This window comes from Octopus bimaculoides, chromosome 12 (assembly GCF_001194135.2).
Source record: "Octopus bimaculoides isolate UCB-OBI-ISO-001 chromosome 12, ASM119413v2, whole genome shotgun sequence".
NCBI lineage: Eukaryota > Metazoa > Mollusca > Cephalopoda > Octopoda > Octopodidae > Octopus > Octopus bimaculoides.
Window position 1 is genome coordinate 8,826,485 of NC_068992.1, and position 5,694 is coordinate 8,832,178.

General features: G+C 35.9%; 1 long non-coding RNA gene across 1 annotated transcript in view; it reads right to left on the reverse strand.

The window, feature by feature from the left end:
* Positions 1–1,215: 1,215 nt before the first annotated feature.
* Positions 1,216–5,694, reverse strand: part of LOC106876769 (uncharacterized) — a 6,818-nt gene continuing 2,339 nt past the window's right edge. The window contains exons 2-4 of the long non-coding RNA XR_001410294.2: positions 4,909–4,957; positions 2,650–2,724; positions 1,216–1,311 (exon numbers count right to left, since the gene is read on the reverse strand). This is a non-coding gene — a long non-coding RNA (uncharacterized LOC106876769). The remainder of the gene's footprint in view (positions 1,312–2,649; positions 2,725–4,908; positions 4,958–5,694) is intronic.

Below are 5,694 nucleotides of genomic sequence, written 5' to 3' on the forward strand. Positions count from 1 at the left end.
AAGATTTTCTGAATATTAATCTTACCTTTCATATCAATGGCTGTTATTAACTGTAGTATTATACTACTAATGTAGATATTTAAACAGAATAATTCCTGGGAATAAAATTTATATTCCAATCAAAGATCAGTATGGTCTTAATGAAATGATTGATATTATTTAGAGTACCATTCTCCTAGATTACAGAAAAATTTTGTACATTTCTTCACGAATCTCAACAAACTGAATAGAATTTAAAGTCACAATGCAAATTGTTTAGTGATATGAACTTTTATTCTTCTCAATCTCACAAGTTCTTTTGGCCTAAATTGATTCTGATTTCCTTAAAGTTCATGTGACTTAGAGCAGAGATCTCTTCCTTGAATAAGTTTCGTCATTTTAGGATTAATAAAATAAGTACCAGTTGAACCCTGAGGTTGTTTAAATCAATTTAGTCCTTCCTTTGAAATTGCTGGATTGTGCTAAAATTGGACCCCAATTTTAACTGATACTTTTAACTGTTTGGTTTAATACTTATATTAACTCAACTTGTAATGCTTCTAAAGCTAGTACCTCTCTATATAAAAAGCAATGGATATACACAAAATTCGGATTTTGCTTTTTTGCAAGTGGTACAAAATGTTTAATAGATCCTACTGTAGAGATACCCCTTGTGTAGATATTCCAACACATGATTACCAATACAAATTCCATGGTTACCAATACAATTCCATTTTAAACATGTTAAAAACATCTTCATCAGCTTACATGGAAAAGAAATTTATTAAGCAGCTCAGTGTATTTATTACACACAGAACTGTCGGATTTAATAGGGTACCAGATTGACAGCATTGCAGTATTTGTTCCAATTCTCTGCTCTTTGAATTAAAATCCCATTGAGATCAAACTTGACCTTCATTTGTATCTGTTTGAGGTGAATATAAGAAAGTTATCAGTCTAGAGTAGTTGATTGGGAGAATTGTTAGAGAATGGAATGGGATGCCCCGTGCACTCAATTTCTGCCTCATCACAGAAAAATGGTGACACTTCTGTCAGGATTTGTGGCCAATAGATAGTAACAGCAATTTTGGGAAAACAATGGAAATGTAATTTCCTGAACTTGATGTTGCCATATGTTTATCAGTATTTTGCTAAAATTGAAGCAGATGATGGCACAAGATTAAAAAAAAATAAACAACATTCAATTCAGTAGCACTCTGCAAATATGCCTAAAACATATATTATTTTAATACATACTATTTGACATTAGTTCATTCTGCATTTGTGAATCCGTTGTGCTTGTGTTGCTTGGATAATTCCTATCCGTAGGGCCTAAAAGATTGTAGATAATTACTTTCAGAAACTGGGGAAAAACTTAAATTCATTAGAGGAAAAATTAATATATGTCCAAAGATTTTCCAAATATTAATCTTACTTTTCATATCAATGGCTGTTATTAAGTGTATTATAAATTTAACTGTTTGGTTTAATACTTGCTTTAACTCAACTTGTAATGTTTTTAAAACTAGTCCCTCTCTATGTAAAAAGCAGTAGATTGTTGTCTGCTTTCCATGCTGGCATGGGTTGGATGGTTTGACTGAGGACTGGTGCGCCAGAGGGCTGCTCCAGGCTCAATCTGATTTGGCAGAGTCACTACAGCTGGATGCCTTTCCTAATGCCAACCGTTTCAAGAATGTAGCAAGTGCTTTTATGTGCCACCGGCACAGGGGCCACTCAGGCGGTTCTGGTAACGACCAAACTCAAAAAGTATTTTTATGTATTACCTGCATGGGAGCCAGTCTGGCGGCCCTGGCAATGACCACACTCGAATGATATACAAAATTTTGATTTTGCTTTTATGCGATATGAAACATTTAATAAAGCCTACTGTAGAGGTGCCCCATCTGTAGAGGTACCCCATCTGTAGAGGTACCCCATCTGTAGAGGTACCCCATCTGTAGATATTCCAACACATGATTCCCAATACAAATACCATGTTTTGAGGTTGGCAGTTCACACATCTTGATCCCTTGCAATGATGGACATGTCTCTAATACATAAAAATTGATTGATGATTGCTTCACCATCGATAAAATGAATTGATAGAAATTAATTGTTTTGTTACTGCTCTCAGTAGGTTAATCGACCTGCGTGGAAAGGAAACTTCTTAAGGACTCAACCAGATAGAGACAAATAGAGTACTTATTACATACTGAACTGTCAGATTCAATAGGGTACCAGTCTGAAAGCTTTCTAGTATTTGTTGCAAATCTTAGCTCTTTGAATTTAAATCCCATTGAAATTAGTCTTGACTCTCATTTGTTTGGGGTTGATAAAATAACGTTACTTGTCTCAATTAGGTGTTTGGCAGAATTATTCGAGAATAAGATAGGCTGCCTTGATGTATCTGTTCCAGCATTGTACATTTTGAGAAAATTGTACTCATGAGAAAAATATGGTGACACATCTGTCAGGAGTTGTAGCCAATTGATAGTAACTGCAATTTTAGGAAAACAATGGGAATGTAATTTCCTGAATTTGATGTCTCCATATGTTTATTAATATTTTACTAAGATTAAAATAAATAATTGCACAAGTTTAAACAAATAAACATCTGATTTGTTAGCACACTACAAATATGCTTAAAATATATATTATTCTTAAATATACCTTTTGACATTGTATTGGTCTGTGTTTGTAGATCTTTTGCGCTTTTGTAGGAGAATTTATTCTGATACATGAAGCCTAAATAAAGAATTATTGATAATTAGCGTCAGAAATTGGACAAAAAAAACTTAAATTCATTAGATGAAAAATTGATATTATTCAAAAGACTGCCAAGGTCAACTTTGCCATTCATCCTTTCAGGGTCAACAAATTAAGTACCAGTTGAATACTGGGTTCAATAAAATGGACATATACTCTCCACCAAAATTGCTGGCCTTGTGCCAATATTAGAAATCAAAATTAAAAATCAATATTAGTTCAAAGATTTTCTGAATATTAGTTGTATCTTTCATGTCAATGGTTGTTATTAACTGTAGTATTATGCTATTGATCTAGATCATAGGTTCTCAAAGTGGGTGCTCCCACCCCCCAGGTGGGCGTCGAGAGGGTCCAGGTGGGTGCTGGTGTCTGAGGGGGTGGTAGAGGGAAAGGAGGCATTGAGAGAAAGGCAGTGGATTAGGGGACGCTTATAATAATATTAAATATCAAATGATTCTTGATATATATAAATTAGTAAAATATAAAATTTTAATTTTTACATAAAAATAGGGGTGGAGGTGCTGAGAGTATTATGGGGCCATAAGGTGGGGCAGTGGCCATGAGGTGGGGCAGTGGCCCCAAAAGTTTGAGAACCTCTGATCTAGATATTTAAACAGAAGTTTTAGCTTTCATATGTTACTTGTTTCAGTCTTTAAACTGCAGCCATGCTGGGGCAATTCTTTGGAGAATTTTGGTCAAATACTCCAGTATTTTTTGCTTTTTAAGCCTATTACTTATTTTATAAGTTCTTTTTTGCTGAATTGGTAAGGTATGGGGACATAAACACACCAACATGTGTTATCAAGTGGTGGTGGGGACAAATACAGACACACACACACACATGTAGTTATACACAGCCTCTCACACTCTCACACATATACACACATCCACACACACACACACATGCATACATAAATACACTGAACACACATCACTCCACATAATGCATGCACTGGTTTACTTATACACTTACACACACATACTCTCATATGCACACACAGGTTCACATAATTTTAAGCTTGCCACCCATACATTCACGTGTGCTCACCCCGGTTCACACACAGACACTCACACATACTATTCTTATATACTTACATAAGCTTCCACACCCCAGTTCAGTGACGTCATTGTTATTGTTTCCTTCTCCCTTTCAGCCACCCTCTTTCTTTCAGTCAGTTTATCATGTTAAACTGTTAATCCCTACATACTTTTTCTCTCTCTCATTTTTTACTTCCTCCCTTGATTTTTTCCCCCCTCTCATCCCTTTCTTTCAAAGAACATAAGCTTAATATGTCACAGACTTTATCTGTCTTCCCAGGCATCATAATAATACTTGTTGTTCCATCACTTGTCTTTGTCTTTTGTTTTCTGTACATTTGAACTAATGACCCTTAATGGTTGTCTTCGTGGATTGTTTACTCTGTACGTCCTCTCTGCTGTTGTTCGTTCGTTCGAAACCCTAATACTCCACAAATGTTATATTTTTAAAATTTCTGGATGCTGCTGTCTTTTGAAGTTTTCTTATCTTGTCATTGAAAGCACAAAATAGGGAGTAGTAAAACAGTCGGTAACTGATGAGGAGTAACCTTCTTTTGGTATTTTGTCCTGTACTTATCTCTAGTTTGTTGTAAACTCCATCTCCTCGGTAGTTTGGTTCTTTTCTTTCCTTGCTCCCTTCTCCTTTCCTTCTGCTGTACTTTCTGGTCTGTCTGCTGATGTTTCCTTCACAATTTTTTGCGGGGAGGGGCCTCATTCTAATTTTTCTTTTTGGTACACTTGGAGCTGACGTGGCCCTTCTCTCCACACTTGAAGCATTGGGGCCTACGTCCCTCCACAGGCACTCGTATTGTCAGCCCCTCCCCTACAAACACTCTATCTGGTAAATTTTCCAGAGTTTGGTTTGCCCCTTGAATTATGGAGTGGTTGGTGTTAGGAAGAGAATATATGCATGTGTGTATGCATACACACACACACACACACACACATGCACATGCACACACACACATACATGCACACAAACACACATACACACACAATCATGATAATGCAGCTAAAATATTGTAACATTATATAAAAATTAAATGAATCAATGCCTATGTTTTGATGAGATGAAAATTATTGTTTCAAGAATTCATGAAGGAAGTTATAAGTTAGAATACTTACTGTAAACTATTTGCAGGAGACAAAGTAAAATGAAAATGCAATTCATAATCTGAAAGTAAACAAAATATTTGAATGATTTTTTGAAAATAGAGAAAATATATAACTTTTTATTGAAAGTCGGAACAGTTACACTCAGTACTTAAAATTTCCTATTAGAAATATATGTACCTTTTCTTTTCTACTCTAGACACAAGGCACGAAATTTTGGGGGAGGCGGCCAGTCGATTAGATCGACCTCAGTACGCAACTGGTACTTAATTTATCCACCCCCGAAAGGGTGAAAGGCAAAGTCGAACACAGCAGAATTTGAACTGAGAATGTAAAGACAGACGAAATACCGCTAAGCATTTCGCCTGGCGTGCTAACGTTTCTGCCAGCTCACCACCTTACAAATATGTGTACCTGTGTGCTAATGAGGGACCTTCTACATGATTGTCTGACCTGGTAGAAATAGCAGTTAAGTCTCTCTCGACTCTAACCATACCATCTTAAAACAGGAAAAGCACATTGGATAATGTTGTTACAGGTACACTATGTTTAAAAAACATGGGATTTTTTAATTTAATTCTTTTACTTGTTTCAGTTATTTGACTTCAGCCATGCTGGAGCACTGCCTTAAAGGGTTTTAGTCAAACAAATCGACCCCAAGACTTATTTTTTTAAGCCTAGTATTTATTTATTCTATTGGTTCCTTTTGGTGAACTACTAAGTTATGGGAATCTAAACACACCAACACCATTTGTCAAGCAGTGATGGGGGGACAAACACAGACACAAAGACACACAC